Source organism: Dermochelys coriacea, chromosome 13 (assembly GCF_009764565.3).
Source record: "Dermochelys coriacea isolate rDerCor1 chromosome 13, rDerCor1.pri.v4, whole genome shotgun sequence".
NCBI classification, from domain to species: domain Eukaryota; kingdom Metazoa; phylum Chordata; order Testudines; family Dermochelyidae; genus Dermochelys; species Dermochelys coriacea.
The window spans coordinates 26,941,759-26,961,293 of record NC_050080.1 but is presented as its reverse complement, the minus strand read 5'-3'; the positions used below and the strand labels follow the sequence as shown (position 1 = coordinate 26,961,293).

Here is a 19,535-nt window from a genome sequence, read left to right as displayed (position 1 = left end):
GGTCTGTTTTGAACTTTAGACTTGATCGTTATGTATTTTAATTGGCTAACCTGTTATGAATGAGTGTGTTTGCAGCGGAGGTTCAGGGGACAGTCAGACCAGACCAGATCATTGGTACTCCTAGCCTAGGTTCCTACATTCATTAATTGCCAATGCCTGCAGCTTTACAGGGGGACAAAATGCCCTGTAATGAACCAGGCCAATTAGGCAATACTATGCACGTTTACATTGGCTTTGCTTTTGTTCCCCTTACCTTGCTCTGTGAAACGCGCTTTTAACAAGCATCAGAGGTAAGAGCTAAGAGAATAGATTGCAACTAACATTTTATCTGATAGATTTAGCCTCTTTTTCTGTTTGTGAAATAGCTGCAAGCAGAAGATATTTCCTCAGATGTGTTCATTTTTCAAAAGCTTTTGCTACATTATGTTGCTATTTTTTTTTTATTCTGTTAATGGATCACAGTCAGTTCCCTTTGAGAATTTTGGATTCAGTATTTGCAGTCAGAGCTGCAGTGGATACTACTCCATGACTGGTCGTTTAAGTCACAGGGTTCGGTTTCAGTTCCCTGATTGGGTGAGCATGCCAGTATCTCTAGCACAAATCCTCTGAGACACAAATCTCAGCCCTTGCTCCCTGCTGCCTCAGTGGAGAATAAACTGGTTTATATCTGTAGCAAATTAGAACATCCCTGTGCTGGGTCAGCTATACACAGGGGTGCTGGAACAATTTTTATAGTAGGGGTGCTGAGAGCCATTAAACCACACTGTAAACCCCATATATAATGGAAACCACTTCAAGCCAGGGGGTGCTGCAGCACCCCCCGCACCTCAATTTCCAGCACCTATGGCTATATAGGCTAGCACAAAGGGAGCAGAGCCAAGGCTGTGACAATTTCCCATCCACTCCCTGCCTACCTGCTCTGGGAGTGGGACAAATAGCAGCATGCAGCATCTACTTCTGTATGCCTGGATCCAAGGTCTGGCCTGTGCAGGAGCATAAGAGACTCCCTTATGTGTGAGCACATAATCTGTAAACTTCATAGTCCACATATATCTAGGATTTGCCTTGCAAGTCTTCTAGCCCACAGCCTCCCCAGCAAATATGCAGTCAGTCAATTATTGTTTAACAAGTGTCTTTGTGAATTCTCCCACGGTGACCCTTATGCATGGAATGCTCTTCATGAACTAATCGGCCAGGCCAGCAAACTGACATGCTTTAATGCATCTTTGTTCCTTCAGATTCCAGCACAAGACTCATTTCTTCCTTGAGGACTATGAGAGATTACCCAACTGATTAAGGGTAGGCTGTGGAGCAGACAGGCACATCTGATGAAGCTACCAGCTCCATCTATTAGAAAGGTTATCTAACACATTCCATTATAAGACCCTGTTTTCAGTAGCTTAAAGTTGCTTATAAGGGGCAGGAGTTTGGGGGTGGGAATTGGAACAGAGGGGGACAAGAACAGGTTCCAGGTGGGTTTGATAAGGGCGGGGAGTGGGAGGGATAATCATCATGGAGAGATGGACAGGAGCAGAGGAGGTCTGGGGCAGGAGCCAGTGGACTGTAGATAGGAGCAGATAGGGACTGGGGACAAGAGTCCAAGGAACAGGATCAGAAAGGTCCATAACCACTCTAGAGCATACTCCTCTCCAGAACCTGAAACCAAACTCAGGATTTCTGTGCCTCAATATTCTTGTGCTCTGTGGCAAATAGCTGTGATACTCATTGGCAGAGTGTGTCTCATTCTGCTCTAGTGGCTGAGCCACATATAGGATAACAGCCTACTACTCTTATCAGTTACTCCATTGGCTCAAATGGCAGAGGCCTGTACTGTGAATTTAAAGATCCCAACCCTACTAATGACTGATGAAGATCAGTACAGATGAAGATCAGTACAGTTCCACATAATGAACTTTCTGGGTTTTCTAGTTTGCTTTTTTAAAAATTTAGGAAATTATGTTTTTTAAAAACCTATGTTAAGAGAACATGATGGTTGCAAAGTCAAGCACTCAACACTTAGAAAATGCTAAAATTAAGGTTACCCTGCCAACATTAATTTGGCTTCCTTGTGATTCATTCATACCTAACTAGATTTTAAAACCAGAAGGGACCATTAGATCATCTAGCTTGACCTCCTGTATACCACCCAATTTCACCCAGTTACCCCTGTGCTGAGTGCAACGACTTATTTGACAAAAGCATATGGTGCATGATGTGCATTATAAGGAACATATTGTGCATTATGATAGTCTTTAATTACATAACCATACACTATTTTTTCCACAGGGCCCCTGCCTCATTCAGTGCACAGGTTTGGATTGTGCTCTGGGAGCGAATCAGGGTTGTGCAGTGAATGAACCAGGGACTACTGCAGTAATATAGATGGGATGTTCTCATGACTAAGGCAATTAAATGCCCCCCATGAGAGCTACCATAGAGTTCCTGTGTGATGCTGGGGAAGTCACTTAAACCAGAATCTGCACTAGGGGGTCACTAATTGGGTTTTCCTTGTTTTCTGGGTGCCTGTGTTGAGACATCTGGGGCAGCCAATATTAGTGGACACATTTGACCTCACATTCTATGCCTCAGTTCCCCCTCCATAAAATGGTGATATTAATACCCCCTCATCTCATGAAGATAAATTCATTTATTTGTGTGGTACTCAGATATTATAGTGAGAGCAGTACAGAAACGCACATGAGAAAATTAACTGTTCTGTACCCAGTGCAGGGTTTGGATGAGATGCAGTAAATAAGGTAGCTATGCAACATTTTTTTTTTATCCAGTGGACACACACTAAATGATGAGGATAAAAGGAAATATTGAATAGCTACCCATTCAGTGAGAACTGTCCATCCTTTGCACTGAATGAGGCAGCGGGTTCTCTGGGAATACTTGTGTCTGATCAGCTGATTAAAGACTATTATAATGCATACACACAAAGGAGCCGAATTTATGTTGCACAAGCACCTTAGTTCTGGCATTTCCTAACTTATAAGTACTTGACTTTGCAATCTTAATGTTCTGTTAACACAGTGCTTTGGTATGTAATGTATTATGTGCACACGATACTGTATTCACAAAAGTACTTAATGTAACAGTTGTTCATATTTTGAATATACCCATCTCCAATATCCTTCATATGTTGCTTATCTTCCAGGAACTGGAGCTTATATGAGTTTGCACAGCATTCTCACAATGGGGCTCCAGTCCTGACTGGGTCTTTTAGGTTTTTCAATATAAATAACATAAGTAACCAAACTCTGCTCCCAGTTACACTGATGCTAATCTGCAGCACTTCCATCAGTTTCGTTGGTGTTAGTCTGCATTTACAATGGTGTAACCAAAAGTAACAGTTGTCCCTCGATGTTAAATTAGGTACAAACCTGTTGCCAAATGTAACTGAAGCTGGATTTCACCACAGTCCACCTGATCAGGTCTTCTCTATACCACAGATCCCCGTTCCACCGGATTCTGTTGCTGAGTAACTGCTGCTTCCCATTAGTAACTCCCCAACAGATGGCAGAGGTAACCTTTGTTTCAAAGACCTTGTAAGAGAGGAACTGTCTCCAATTTAGATAAGAGCCTCTATGCTCAAAACACTTGTCACTTTCTCTTTTATGCCACTGCCTGATATAAGTAGCAGAGGTGATCCAAGGATTAAAAAATGGCTGTTGCATATCCTCAAGTGATGTTGCATATCCTTTTTGTTGCATATCCTCAAGTGATTCATTTCGCATGTCTAGGGACTTCCAGCTAGTGAAACAACCATCCGATGAAGTGAGCAGTAGCTCACAAAAGATTATGCTCTAATAAATTTGTTAGTCTCTAAGGTGCCACAAGTACTCCTTTTCTTTTGCGGATATAGACTAACACGGCTGCTACTCTGAAAAAAGAACCAGAAGAGAATTCTCTGCTGGAGTCAATGGAACTAGTATAAGGGCTCATTCAAACCAATGTGGGATCCTCAGCAAAGGCATTCAACTGGGCTCTGGTCTAACCTCTGTAAATTAGAGCAGCCCTCTTGCACCAGGGGCTGGTTTGGTTCCTAGCCAGCTCCAGGTTCTGGGGAGGTTTAAAGGTGGCTTAGAACCATCTCTCCTCACACCTATGCCAAGCATGAGCTCAATGAAGATGAGGATTGAACCTGGGATCGCAAGTTTAGCTCAATATGGGTTTTTCCCTAATACAATCTGGTAAATTGTGAGCACCGCATCTGGTATGTTAAGGGCAGGTGCTGGGACAAATATAACAGCTCACTGTTTCCTGGCATCAATACTGTTTTAACTCTCTGATTCAGTATCCAAGGTATTTGCTGTAAAACCAATTGCTGCCCCAGAATGAAGTTAAGGTTGGATGCGGAGTGCAAATTGTGCAGGGTTATAAGGCTTTCGGAATGGGTTGGATCCCTGAAGTGTTCATTTCCAGACAGTCTAATACTTCAGATTTTTAAAAGGTGAAGAATATTTGTTCAGAATTTGAAATTATTATTTATTAATTGTGTTACCGTAGCTCATGGGTGGGCAAACTACGGCCTACAGGATTGCCAGGGAACTGCAGCCAATGGGAGCTTCAGGGGAGGTAACCACAGGCAAGGGTAATGCGCGGAGCCCTCTGGTGGTGCCGGCCACTTCCCGGAGCGGCACGGGGCCAGGGCAGGTAGGCAGGGAGCCTGCCTTCATCCCGGTGCGCGCCGCTGCCACTCTGGAGCCATTGCAGGTAAGTGGCGCCAGGCCGGAGCCCGCACCCCAACTCCCTGCTCTGAGCCCCCTGCCTGCACCCCAATCCCCTGCCACACCCCGCAACCTTCCTGGACTCCAGCCCCCTGCCCTGAGCTCCCTGCCACACCCCACACCCCAACCCCCTGCCCTGAGCCCCCTGCTGCACCTCGCACACCTCCTGCACCCCAACTCCCTGCCCTGAGCCCCCTTGTACACACTGCACCCCTCCTCTGCCCCAACCCCGTGCCCTGAGCCCCTTCCTGCACACCGCACCCCCTCCCACACTCCCCACCTCAGCTCCCTGCCCCAGCCCTACAATCATGGCCCTGCATGCAATTTCCCCACCCAGATGTAGCCCTCGGGCCAAAAAGTTTGCCCACCTCTACGTAGTTCATAGGAGCCCTGATCTATATTGAGATTTTAGGTGTTAGCTGGACTCCAGTGACACACACTTTCAATCTGTTGGCATACTGTGGGGCCATGCGGGTACCCATCGCAGTGCCGCTGATTTGAAGGATGTAGAAGCCCTCTACACCAACATTCCACACAAAGATGGACTACAAGCCGTCAGGAACAGTATCCCCGATACTGTCACGGCTAACCTGGTGGCAGAACTTTGTGACTTTGTCCTGACCCATAACTATTTCACATTTGGGGACAATGTATACCTTCAAATCAGCGGCACTGCGATGGGTACCCGCATGGCCCCACAGTATGCCAACATTTTTATGGCTGACTTAGAACAACGCTTCCTCAGCTCTCGTCCCCTAATGCCCCTACTCTACTTGCGCTACATTGATGACATCTTCATCATCTGGACCCATGGAAAAGAAGCTCTTGAGGAATTCCACCATGATTTCAACAATTTCCATCCCACCATCAACCTCAGCCTGGACCAGTCCACACAAGAGATCCACTTCCTGGACACTACGGTGCTAATAAGCGATGGTCACATAAACACCACCCTATATCGGAAACCTACTGACCGCTATTCCTACCTACATGCCTCTAGCTTTCATCCAGATCATAGCACTCGATCCATTGTCTACAGCCAAGCGCTACGATATAACCGCATTTGCTCCAACCCCTCAGACAGAGACAAACACCTACAAGATCTCTATCATGCATTCCTACAACTACAATACCCACCTGCTGAAGTGAAGAAACAGATTGACAGAGCCAGAAGAGTACCCAGAAGTCACCTACTACAGGACAGGCCCAACAAAGAAAACAACAGAACGCCACTAGCCATCACCTTCAGCCCCCAACTAAAACCTCTCCAACGCATCATCAAGGATCTACAACCTATCCTGAAGGACGAGCCATCGCTCTCTCAGATCTTGGGAGACAGACCAGTCCTTGCTTACAGACAGCCCCCCAATCTGAAGCAAATACTCACCAGCAACCACACACCACACAACAGAACCACTAACCCAGGAACCTATCCTTGCAACAAAGCCCGTTGCCAACTCTGTCCACATATCTATTCAGGGGATACCATCATAGGGCCTAATCACATCAGCCACACTATCAGAGGCTCGTTCACCTGCGCATCTACCAATGTGATATATGCCATCATGTGCCAGCAATGCCCCTCTGCCATGTACATTGGCCAAACTGGACAGTCTCTACGTAAAAGAATGAATGGACACAAATCAGAGGTCAAGAATTATAACATTCAAAAACCAGTTGGAGAACACTTCAATCTCTCTGGTCACTCGATCACAGACCTAAGAGTGGCTATACTTCAACAAAAAAGCTTCAAAAACAGACTCCAACGAGAGACTGCTGAATTGGAATTAATTTGCAAACTGGATACAATTAACTTAGGCTTGAATAGAGACTGGGAATGGATGAGTCATTACACAAAGTAAAACTATTTCCCCATGAAGAAAAGGAGTACTTGTGGCACCTTAGAGACTAACAAATTTATTAGAGCATAAGCTTTCGTGAGCTACAGCTCACTTCATTGGATGCATTTGGTGGAAAAAACAGAGGAGAGATTTATATACACACACACAGAGAACATCTCTCCTCTGTTTTTTCCACCAAATGCATCCGATGAAGTGAGCTGTAGCTCACGAAAGCTTATGCTCTAATAAATTTGTTAGTCTCTAAGGTGCCACAAGTACTCCTTTTCTTTTTGCGAATACAGACTAACACGGCTGCTACTCTGAAACCTGTCATATTTCCCCATGGTATTTCTCCCTCCCACCCCACCCCCCACTGTTCCTCTGATATTCTTGTTAACTGCTGGAATTAGCCTACCTGCTTGTCACCATGAAAGGTTTTCCTCCTTTCCCCCCCCTGCTGTTGGTGATGGCTTATCTTAAGTGATCACTCTCCTTACAGTGTGTATGATAAACCCATTGTTTCATGTTCTCTGTGTGTGTGTATATAAATCTCTCCTCTGTTTTTTCCACCAAATGCATCCGATGAAGTGAGCTGTAGCTCACGAAAGCTTATGCTCTAATAAATTTGTTAGTCTCTAAGGTGCCACAAGTACTCCTTTTCTTTTTGCGAATACAGACTAACACGGCTGCTACTCTGAAACCTATAAAGAGTAAATGTATTTGTGGATAAAGGTGCTGGATTCACAGCCTTGGTGTGAAGCCCTCTGCCCACACAGACAGACTGGAAGCTCTTTCACACCAATTTGCCTCCAGTTTGACCAGAAAGAAGTATCTCCAAAGTGGGAACGAGTTGTTTCATCTCCTTTGCTCATTCAGCCCTCAATTTCTTTGCTCAGGATACCAGCAACCTTATCAATTAGCCAGAGATGCTGATGGTTTCCGTACTATGACCATGTCTTGTGTCCTGAGACTCATCTCCCATAAGCCTCCACAGTTATCAGGCAGCAAAGCTTTCACAGATTTAGTTTGTGTAACATTTGTGATCACTGTACCTGTGAGGTTCAATTACTTACCATTCTTCAGCAATGCCCCATCACCCTGGCTTTCCATTTGCCTTGCGAGTCAGTGATTCTCAAACTTCTTGAGCCTAGGGCTCATTTGTCATCTGCTCTCCCCTCCTTACCAAATTCAGGCAGAGCAGGTTGAAAATAAAAAAAAAATTATTTTTTAAATCAGTTATTTTCATTCGACAAAATTTAGAAAAGGAAAAATTTTCCATTTATTCAAAGTTTTTATGAACAATTTTATCAAACATGTTGAGTTTTTTCTCCTGCCCTTCCCTTATTTCTCCCCTGAAAAGGGGGTCAGAAGAGGGGACAGAGGGAGAAAGCGGGAGGGAAAGAAACCAAAAAAACTGACAATTTTTTTATTTGCCACTTTTGTCAACAAAATTGAAAAAATTTGGAAAAACAAATGTTTTTTGGCAAAAATTTCTAATTCCAAAAAAGGTCATTTTTCTGCCAAAAACCCCCAACTATAACAACAACAAAAAATCCCTGAAAAATGTCAACTAGCTCTGTGCACAGCCCCATGCCTGATGCTTTCATAAATGTCAGTAAAGGTACTCCCTTCCCCTTCTAGCTAGCCAGTGCTGCTGCAGTTGCTCAGGCTCTGGCTTGACTTCTCTCCCTGCTACTGACCCTACAATTCACTACCTCCCTAAGGTTAAAATGCATATATTTAGACATGCAGGTTTGAGAATTCTGGCCATGCTGTACTGCTAAGGTTCCTAAGAGAATCTACTGTACAAATGCTCAGTTACAGAACAGACAACATGTCTCAGCACATCACTGTAACTGCATGCACTCTCTTTCTGACCTAATTTGTCTCTAAAGAGGCCTCAGCAAGAGCAGGGATGTTGTTTTTAGGTCCCATTTCATATGGAGAAAAATAATGCTCAACTTCCCGTGCAGGGAGCTGAGAAACAATATTCCCAAAATACATAGTGTCTTTTGGTTTAAAATACATACCTTTCTTGGTGGTGTCATTTCCTTCCCCACACTCTGATTATGCATTGGGGAGCAGTTCAACAACACAGTAGTGCTCAATTGCCATACAAAATAATTACTCGTGTTAGTTTCGCCCCCATTGATTCTCCTGGAAATGATAGTCTCTCATGTCCCTTGAAATCTTTGTTAGTATTTTCCAACCATTAGGAAGCCAAGTATCTGTGCCTACTGATATCGAGATCCTGAGTAGCCAAACAGGATTTCAAATGATAATTAACTATTAGCATTCACCCACTTCCTTGTGGGACAGCATTATTCCATCTTCAGAGACAAACTGAGTGTGTTCGGACACAGAAAGAATGGTACATAAGAAATTGTGTTATTACAAATGCAAAATTCAAAATCACAAGGACAATAGTAAAATGTTAATCAGTTGCCATAATAATTATCTACCTAACAGAGAAGCTGTAAGATTTACTTAATAAATGTTAATAAAGTGCTTTGAAATCCTCAGATGAAAAATGTAGTGGAAATACAAATATTACTATTCCTATTCATCAGCAACTTTCCAAAGTCTGAAAGCACGTGAAAGTGCTAAGTTGCTACTTCATATTTAGACTAGATCAGCAGTAACTGAAAATAGGTAAGATCTGATGACTACTCAGGAGCTTATGTGATATTTGATTGGGGTTCTTAGTCCAGTGCCCAAGTAGACAACTGTCTCTATTAGGAAAACTGCTTCCAAACCGGACTCTGCAGTGGTCTCTTTGGAGCAGGGACCATCTTTTTGTTCTGTGTTTGTACAGCAGCTAGCACAATAGGGTCTTGGTTCATGATTGGTGCTCTCAGGGCTAGTCTACATTTCCATGGTAAATCAATCTAATTTACGCAACTTCAGTTACGTGAATAACATAACTGAAGTTGACATAGTTAGATCCACTTACTGCAGTGGCTACGCTACGCTGTGCCAATGGGAGACGCTCTCCCGTCTACTTCCCTTACGCTTCTCGGGGAGGTGGAGTACACACATCGATGGGAGAGTACTCTCCCATCGATTTAGCATGTCTTCACCAGACCTACTAAATCGACACTTTCTGCATTGATTGCAGCAGTGCCAATCTATCGGTAAGTGTAGACAAGCCCTTACGGTCTATGCTAGTACACATAAACAACAAAAATACATTAACACAGGTCGAGAAGTCAGGAGACCAGGATGCTGTTTCCAACTCTGCCAATGACTTGTGTGATCTTGAATATGTTATTTAGCCTCTCCATGCATCGGTTAAAATGGGGATGATCCTTACCCACTTTTGTGAAGTGCTTGGAGATCAGTGGATGAACATGCAATATATTACAGCACAACCTCAATTTTACAAACACCGATATTATGAATGACCAGTTATACAAACCATTTTTCCTCATGGGTGGGCAGGAAGGGGGAGGAAATCACATAATGAAAGTGTTATTGATGAAGAAAAAGTCAACATCCCTTCATGTTCTGATACCTTCAGTGCATTGGAAATTGCTTTGTAGTGGTTTGAAGGACAAGAAGAAAGCAATGATGTCACCATACTGCAACTTATGCACAGTACTTACTGTAATTTTGAGAGTTTTACGAACTGTTTGATTTTATGAATTCCTCACTCTCCAATTAGTTCATAAAAAAGGATTCTACTGTACTTTTAATTGCCCGTCTTGTTGGTGCTCTCAGCAGAAGCCCTGGATTGATCAGACCATGGAGACTGAACTATCCTCTCGCTCTTATGCCTTGTTTACACTCTCAGCTGTCTTCAAATTTTCCATGATTGCACTACCAGTGGTGCATCTCCATGGGTGATGGGTGGCAGTAACGCAGTCAGTCCATCGGTGTTTTAACTACCGTGCTCCAAACGGAATTAGACAACACAATCTAAACGTCAGCAATGCTCCCACTGGATCTAATGCGGGAGCGGGGCGGGGGGAATGTGAGTGTAGACATAGCCATAGAGACAACTCACTTCTCCAGGGGAAGGTTGTGGTACAGTGGTGCAACAGACTGTGTTTGGGAAGGCTGCCCTGCTTCCCTCCTTCTGTAACAGATCTGTGGATGAAAAGGACTTCAGTCTTCAGGGCTCTAAATGCATTTTATTAATTCTTTCTAATGAGGTACCTAGATCCATGCAGCACAGAAATATCTTTTTGAAACTGTATCATTGTGTATCTATTTCCATTCTAAGGTGCCCAGTGCTGCTATATTTTTATACTGGAGCTGGTTGGAGCAGCACACTTGAAATCTCTAATGCAATTTTACTATTTTTATTATTGTTTACAGCAGCATCTATACGTCCCAATTCAGGATAGATTCTGCACATATACTGTTATACAGACCACCTTAAGCACCTTGCCAAAAATTGATCCAGATGGCACTTGATTTGCAAGAAGACCATGTTCCTTTGAGATTTGTCATTATGACGACGGATTGGGCCTTCAGAAATAAAAAATGGAATCCTTCAATGCCACTTTTCACAGAATAACCATACTCTAGCTTCTCTGTATGAAAAGTTAAAGAGTAGCAACCATGTTAGTCTGTATTCGCAAAAAGAAAAGGAGTACTTGTGGCACCTTAGAGACTAACAAATTTATTTGAGCATAAGCTTTCGTGAGCTACAGCCCACTTCATCGGATGCATTCAGTGGGAAAAAAAAAATGCTCAAATAAATTTGTTAGTCTCTAAGGTGCCACAAGTCCTGCTGTTTTGTATGAAAAGTGTTCAAAGTACTTCTGAACATGCCCATAACCCCCTCCCACCAGATCCCTGTCTCTGAAGACCCCACTGCCCACACAGAGCCCCTCCATAATTGCTGACCGGGGTCCCTGCTGCCCACACAGAACCCCTCCCCCAGGATCCCTGTCTGGGCCACCCCCACTGGCCACACAAAAAGAAAAGGAGTACTTGTGGCACCTTAGAGACTAACAAATTTATTAGAGCATAAGCTTTCGTGAGCTACAGCTCACTTCATCGGATGCATTTGGTGGAAAATACAGAGGGGAGATTGATATACACACACAGAGAACATGAAACAATGGGTGTATCATACACACTGTAAGGAGAGTGATCACTTAAGATAAGCCATCACCAGCAGCGGGGGGGGGGGGAGGAGGAAAACCTTTCATGGTGACAAGCAAGGTAGGCTATTTCCAGCAGTTAACAAGAATATCTGACAGGTTTCAGAGTAGCAGCCGTGTTAGTCTGTATTCGCAAAAAGAAAAGGAGTACTTGTGGCACCTTAGAGACTCTAAGGGGAAATAGTTTTACTTTGTGTAATGACTCATCCATTCCCAGTCTCTATTCAAGCCTAAGTTAATTGTATCCAGTTTGCAAATTAATTCCAATTCAGCAGTCTCTCGTTGGAGTCTGTTTTTGAAGCTTTTTTGTTGAAGGATAGCCACTCTTAGGTCTGTAATCGAGTGACCAGAGAGATTGAAGTGTTCTCCGACTGGTTTTTGAATGTTATAATTCTTGACGTCTGATTTGTGTCCATTCATTCTTTTACATAGAGACTGTCCAGTTTGACCAATGTATATGGCAGAGAGGCATTGCTGGCACAAGATGGCATATATCAGATTGGTAGATGCGCAGGTGAACGAGCCTCTGATAGTGTGGCTGATGTGATTAGGCCCTATGATGGTGTCCCCTGAATAGATATGTGGACAGAGTTGGCAACGGGCTTTGTTGCAAGGATAGGTTCCTGGGTTAATGGTTCTGTTGTGTGGTGTGTGGTTGCTGGTGAGTATTTGCTTCAGATTGGGGGGCTGTCTGTAAGCAAGGACTGGCCTGTCTCCCAAGATCTGTGAGAATGATGGGTCGTCCTTCAGGATAGGTTGTAGATCCTTGATGATGCGTTGGAGAGGTTTTAGTTGGGGGCTGAAGGTGATGGCTAGTGGCGTTCTGTTATTTTCTTTGTTGGGCCTGTCCTGTAGTAGGCGACTTCTGGGTACTCTTCTGGCTCTGTCCATCTGTTTCTTCACTTCAGCAGGTGGGTATTGTAGTTGTAGGAATGCATGATAGAGATCTTGTAGGTGTTTGTCTCTGTCTGAGGGGTTGGAGCAAATGCGGTTATATCGTAGCGCTTGGCTGTAGACAATGGATCGAGTGGTATGATCTGGATGAAAGCTAGAGGCATGTAGGTAGGAATAGCGGTCAGTAGGTTTCCGATATAGGGTGGTGTTTATGTGACCATCGCTTATTAGCACCGTAGTGTCCAGGAGCCCCTTCCCCAGGATCCCTGTCTGGGGGTGCCCACGGCTCAGCCCCTTCCCGCCCCCTGACGGAGTCAATTCAACACCCACATCCCCATAGAGGTGAAACACCCGCGCCCCTACCACAGGCCCAGGAGCCGCCCCGCCCCGCCCACTCCACGCGCATGCGTAGGGCCCGCGGGGCACGCTGGGAGTTATAGTTTTCGCCCGTGTCGCCTCCCGCCGCTGACTCTGCGCATGCGGATTGTCCGCCCGACTTTGCGAAGTCGCTGCCCGAGGTTCGGCTCGGACTAGCTGCCATCTTGCGGAAGGGTTGAGGCGCTGGCACCGCCGCCCTGACCGGTAAGGAGCCCACCGCGGCGGGAGGTGGCAGCGGAGAAGGGGCTGTATCCCTCCCGGTCTCTCCTCGCTGTAGCGCGTCGGCTCCGCCGCCGGAGAGGGGCTCGGGGGTGGGGCAGGCCTGGCCTGGCTGGGGGGAGCCGCCGCCCCGTCTCCGGGGGTCACAGCATGTGCCGTCTGGGAGGGGGGAGGCATTTCGCTCCTTGCCCCGTGGGGCATGGGGTGGGGGCAGCCCCCTGATCTGCTTCCCGCAGGAGGTCTGGCCACAGCTCCTCGCCAGCCCCCTCTGGCTGCCAGACCCCAGATCTCTGGCCACAGCCCCCTCTGGCTACCAGATCCAGTGCTCTGGCCACAGCCCGCTTCCTGTCCGCTCACCAGCCCCCTCTGCCTGCTAGACCCCCGTGCTCTGATCTCTGGCCACAACCCTGCCCCCAACCAGCCCCCTCTGGCTGCCAGACCCCAGATCTCTGGCCACAGCCCCCTCTGGCTACCAGATCCAGTGCTCTGGCCACAGCCCGCTTCCTGTCCGCTCACCAGCCCCCTCTGCCTGCTAGACCCCCATGCTCTGATCTCTGGCCACAGGCCCGCCCCCAACCAGCCCCCTCTGGCTGCCAGACCCCAGATCTCTGGCCACAGCCCCCTCTGGCTAGCAGATCCAGTGCTCTGGCCACAGCCCGCTTCCTGTCCGCTCACCAGCCCCCTCTGCCTGCTAGACCCCCGTGCTCCGATCTCTGGCCACAGGCCCGCCCCCAACCAGCCCCCTCTGGCTACCAGATCCAGTGCTCTGGCCACAGCCCGCTTCCTGTCCGCTCACCAGCCCCCTCTGCCTGCTAGACCCCCGTGCTCCGATCTCTGGCCACAGGCCCGCCCCCAACCAGCCCCCTCTGGCTACCAGATCCAGTGCTCTGACCACAGCCCGCTTCCTGTCCGCTCACCAGCCCCCTCTGGCTGCTAGACCCCCGTGCTCTGATCTCTGGCCACAGGCCCGCCCCCAACCAGTCCCCTCTGGCTACCAGATCCAGTGCTCTGACCACAGCCCGCTTCCTGTCCGCTCACCAGCCCCCTCTGGCTGCTAGACCCCCGTGCTCTGATCTCTGGCCACAACCCTGCCCCCAACCAGCCCCCTCTGGCTGCCAGACCCCAGATCTCTGGCCACAGCCCCCTCTGGCTAGCAGATCCAGTGCTCTGGCCACAGCCCGCTTCCTGTCCGCTCACCAGCCCCCTCTGCCTGCTAGACCCCCGTGCTCTGATCTCTGGCCACAACCCTGCCCCCAACTAGCCCCCTCTGGCTGCCAGACCCCAGATCTCTGGCCACAGCCCCCTCTGGCTAGCAGATCCAGTGCTCTGGCCACAGCCCGCTTCCTGTCCGCTCACCAGCTCCCTCTGGCTGCTAGACCCCCGTGCTCCAATCTCTGGCCACAGGCCCGCCCCCAACCAGCCCCCTCTGGCTACCAGATCCAGTGCTCTGACCACAGCCCGCTTCCTGTCCGCTCACCAGCCCCCTCTGCCTGCTAGACCCCCGTGCTCTGATCTCTGGCCACAGGCCCGCCCCCAACCAGTCCCCTCTGGCTACCAGATCCAGTGCTCTGACCACAGCCCGCTTCCTGTCCGCTCACCAGCCCCCTCTGCCTGCTAGACCCCCGTGCTCTGATCTCTGGCCACAACCCTGCCCCCAACCAGCCCCCTCTGGCTGCCAGACCCCAGATCTCTGGCCACAACCCCCTCTGGCTAGCAGATCCAGTGCTCTGGCCACAGCCCGCTTCCTGTCCGCTCACCAGCCCCCTCTGCCTGCTAGACCCCCGTGCTCTGATCTCTGGCCACAACCCTGCCCCCAACCAGCCCCCTCTGGCTGCCAGACCCCAGATCTCTGGCCACAGCCCCCTCTGGCTACCAGATCCAGTGCTCTGGCCACAGCCCGCTTCCTGTCCGCTCACCAGCCCCCTCTGGCTGCTAGACCCCCGTGCTCTGATCTCTGGCCACAACCCTGCCGCCAACCAGCCCCCTCTGGCTGCCAGACCCCAGATCTCTGGCCACAGCCCCCTCTGGCTAGCAGATCCAGTGCTCTGGCCACAGCCCGCTTCCTGTCCGCTCACCAGCCCCCTCTGCCTGCTAGACCCCCGTGCTCTGATCTCTGGCCACAACCCTGCCCCCAACTAGCCCCCTCTGGCTGCCAGACCCCAGATCTCTGGCCACAGCCCCCTCTGGCTAGCAGATCCAGTGCTCTGGCCACAGCCCGCTTCCTGTCCGCTCACCAGCTCCCTCTGGCTGCTAGACCCCCGTGCTCCGATCTCTGGCCACAGGCCCGCCCCCAACCAGTCCCCTCTGGCTACCAGATCCAGTGCTCTGACCACAGCCCGCTTCCTGTCCGCTCACCAGCCCCCTCTGCCTGCTAGACCCCCGTGCTCTGATCTCTGGCCACAGGCCCGCCCCCAACCAGTCCCCTCTGGCTACCAGATCCAGTGCTCTGACCACAGCCCGCTTCCTGTCCGCTCACCAGCCCCCTCTGCCTGCTAGACCCCCGTGCTCCGATCTCTGGCCACAACCCTGCCCCCAACCAGCCCCCTCTGGCTGCCAGACCCCAGATCTCTGGCCACAACCCCCTCTGGCTAGCAGATCCAGTGCTCTGGCCACAGCCCGCTTCCTGTCCGCTCACCAGCCCCCTCTGCCTGCTAGACCCCCGTGCTCTGATCTCTGGCCACAACCCTGCCCCCAACCAGCCCCCTCTGGCTGCCAGACCCCAGATCTCTGGCCACAGCCCCCTCTGGCTACCAGATCCAGTGCTCTGGCCACAGCCCGCTTCCTGTCCGCTCACCAGCCCCCTCTGGCTGCTAGACCCCCGTGCTCTGATCTCTGGCCACAACCCTGCCCCCAACCAGCCCCCTCTGGCTGCCAGACCCCAGATCTCTGGCCACAGCCCCCTCTGGCTAGCAGATCCAGTGCTCTGGCCACAGCCCGCTTCCTGTCCGCTCACCAGCCCCCTCTGCCTGCTAGACCCCCGTGCTCCGATCTCTGGCCACAGGCCCGCCCCCAACCAGCCCCCTCTGGCTACCAGATCCAGTGCTCTGGCCACAGCCCGCTTCCTGTCCGCTCACCAGCCCCCTCTGCCTGCTAGACCCCCGTGCTCCGATCTCTGGCCACAGGCCCGCCCCCAACCAGCCCCCTCTGGCTACCAGATCCAGTGCTCTGACCACAGCCCGCTTCCTGTCCGCTCACCAGCCCCCTCTGCCTGCTAGACCCCCGTGCTCTGATCTCTGGCCACAGGCCCGCCCCCAACCAGTCCCCTCTGGCTACCAGATCCAGTGCTCTGACCACAGCCCGCTTCCTGTCCGCTCACCAGCCCCCTCTGCCTGCTAGACCCCCGTGCTCTGATCTCTGGCCACAACCCCGCCCCCAACCAGCCATTCTGGCTGCTAAACCCCAGTGCCCTGACCTCTGGCCACAGCCCCACCCACAACCAGCCCATTCTGGCTCTGACTAGTGCTCTGACCACAGCCCTCTCCCTGTCCACCCATCAGCCCACTCTGGCTGCTAGACCCCAGTGTCCTGACCTGTGGCCACACAGCACAGTCCTGTCCTTGGGGTGTTCATAGACTGCTGAGTGGTTCTGCATGATTTGCCAGCCCTGGGGGGTTCCCCTCCTCTTCTGGGTTCCTCTCTCCCACAGGATGCCCATTTTATTGAGACCCTCTCTCCCCCCCCCTCCAAATGACCCTCCAGGTGTTTGGCTTGCGTGAACTGGTAATTTATTCCCTCCAACTCATTCCTCTCAACTCAGTAATCCTGTAGCTCAGCCCCTTCCCCAGACCTTGGAATGAGCCTCCTTTGACTACTAGTGCCTCCACTCTATTCTGGTGAGTCTTGCTAGAGCCTCTTTTGCTGCAGCAATCTAACTGGCATTTACTTGCTTTGTCCTATAAAAATGTAGTGTCATAAAGTAATTGTTTAAAACATTAAAGCATAAGTGAGTGTAACTGTAATGTGTGTGGTTATTACTATACAGTACTGTAGTATCTTTAATAAGTAAAGTCATTCTAGAATCGCGTCATCGGTGCCCTCACTTTTAGTCTGGAAACATGGATAGGTCTTAGTTACTTAACGCTCCAGTATCTAAATGTGCACCACGGATCTTGTGTGACAACAAAATCCAAAATGTAGGTAGAGGAAGGTTGAAATGATGTGGGAGTCATTATTTAACTGGATCTGAAATTTTCTGCCACCTGTCTTTCAGGATTTAGCTTGATTTGATAGTTATAATTTAAAATAGGAAAGACAACACCAGATTGTGAGAGTCAGAAGTAGCAAAGGTGTAGAATAAGGAGCCTACCTTCTAATTTGGTATAGTTAGAGACATCCATTACTCTTTGAATTGGCAAAAGCCTCTTGGCAGAAACCAACTTTTATTGAATCTAAGAAATTAGAGATGGGAAAGGTCTTTTAGGTCATCTTTTCCATTCCTTTGGCTAACACTGGATTGTTCCTTAGAGTGTTTCCCATTATTTTGTCCCGTCTTTATTACTCCGTCCCTTCCTCCATTTCCCTTTTACTGGGGGTAATCTTGCCTAATAAGTGTAAAGGGCAGATTAGAACTAATGAAGGAATAAGGGCAGATTGAACCACTGCTGGTTTGCACTACTTGAAAAACAGGCTTAGAAATTTAGGAATAAAGTCCCACCTGGGCTCCATCTTCCTGTTCAGATCTCATGAGGGTGAGACTAAAAAATTGCTTGAAAGCAGTGGATCAAGTTCTGCGCTCTCTTCCAGCTGTGAAAGTTGAGAGCTGTTCTAGTGACTTAATTGTGGTTGCATTGGTTTGCGCTGCTGTAAAAGAGCCAAACGCATTCTAGTTTGTGTTCTTAGTTGCAGTTTGACAGTTTTAACCATCTCTGTGAATAAATTCACTTCCAAGTTATCATCAGAATAATATCTGCATTATGATTCAAAGTGAATTTTCTTACATCTTTTAAACAAAGATATGGTATAGTAGGTATGAAAGAAGTTGAACTGATGGAGTGGAAAATAACTGAGGCTTCTGAATACTAAATTTGAAAGCTCCTTATAGATTGAACAGTTATCACAGTCTTTAAAGGTGGAGGGAGAGTGGGGGGAGATTATTTATATGAATAAAACTGTTAAGCAATATAGTTTTTCTTCTCTCCTGTTTAGGTATTTATATTCTAATTGTTCATGGTGAAGCAGCCATGGGAATTGAGATTTATTTACTGATTTTAGAGATTAGACATCTTTTGCAAAGTTTTAAAAGAAGAGATGGGATAACAGACGTTACCAAATGTAGTTTAAAAATTACATACTTTAAAATATATCAGGAGTCTGCTTTAGGTTTTAAATCTACCATTCCATTTCCTAGGAAAGTTTAAACTAAAATAATTCCAAAAATAAATGATCCATTTCTCATGAGGCCTACAAAATCCATTTGTTTTTTTCCATCTTCTGACTCATCCAATGGTTAATTGACAAACGCTTCACAGAGATGTGTTGATATCAATTAGCAATGTTAGTGCCCAGACAAATATATTTTATCTGAATGGATTATAATGCAGTGAATTTGTTAAATAACACTTTTCGTGTTAACTTAAACCATCTGTTAAAATGTCTTGCATGCTGGCGGTATACAAACAATAAATAATTCCACTTTCATTCAAAACAAATGAGGAAGACAATGTGTATAAAAGAATAAACTGAAAACGATAATAATCTAGCGTATATATGTGCTATAAACCACACTATGGACATTGTGCTTCTAAGTTTGCCTGTCCAGTTCTGTGCTTTTTCATGCTAGATTTGTCAGTCTGCTGGTCTGATTATCTTTGTGATAGATGATGAATGTAGTTTGTGTGCCCTCACACTTCAAAAGGGAGTGACATTTAGCACAGCACATGTACACGTAGCTGGGAGAAGAACATTTACAGCTGCTTACTGTAAATGAGCTTTTCCCATATACAGAAGGATTATGATGTGCATGCTTGCTCCAGAAGGCAAAATAGGATGTAATCACGGTTTGCCTATCTATCTTGGAAGTGTTCTTTCTGTTTTTCCAATGTCTGCCACAGAATCAAGCAAATGTGTTGGGGTTGTTTGGTTTTTTTTTTTTAAAGATTCCAGACAGTCCATCTGTTTGGCATCATTCATTTGGCTGTGTTTTATTAGGCATCTGAACTAATTTGGTGCCCATTTTGGGGAAAAGAAAGGGTAGTCTGCATCCCACTTTTCTTCCTTCTATAGAAGAAAGTAAATAATATTCTTGCTTCTTTGTGTAGTGTGTAGAACTTGGGTTGCAGAGGAGAGTTCTTGCCATGTCAAAGGCCTCCAAAGGGATTGTTTTATTTCTTTTAAATCTATATTGAACAATCTGTGAT

General features: G+C 47.7%; 1 protein-coding gene across 3 annotated transcripts in view; it reads left to right on the top strand.

Moving 5' to 3' along the window:
* Positions 1 to 13,029: 13,029 nt before the first annotated feature.
* ITCH (itchy E3 ubiquitin protein ligase) overlaps positions 13,030 to 19,535 on the top strand; it is a 127,116-nt gene continuing 120,610 nt past the window's right edge. The window contains exon 1 of one of the 3 annotated variants that reach the window (XM_038369678.2): positions 13,030 to 13,164. The gene's annotated coding sequence lies outside the window, so the exon portion shown is untranslated. The remainder of the gene's footprint in view (positions 13,165 to 19,535) is intronic. The other 2 variants (XM_043495635.1, XM_038369679.2) reach the window with 2 other exon arrangements.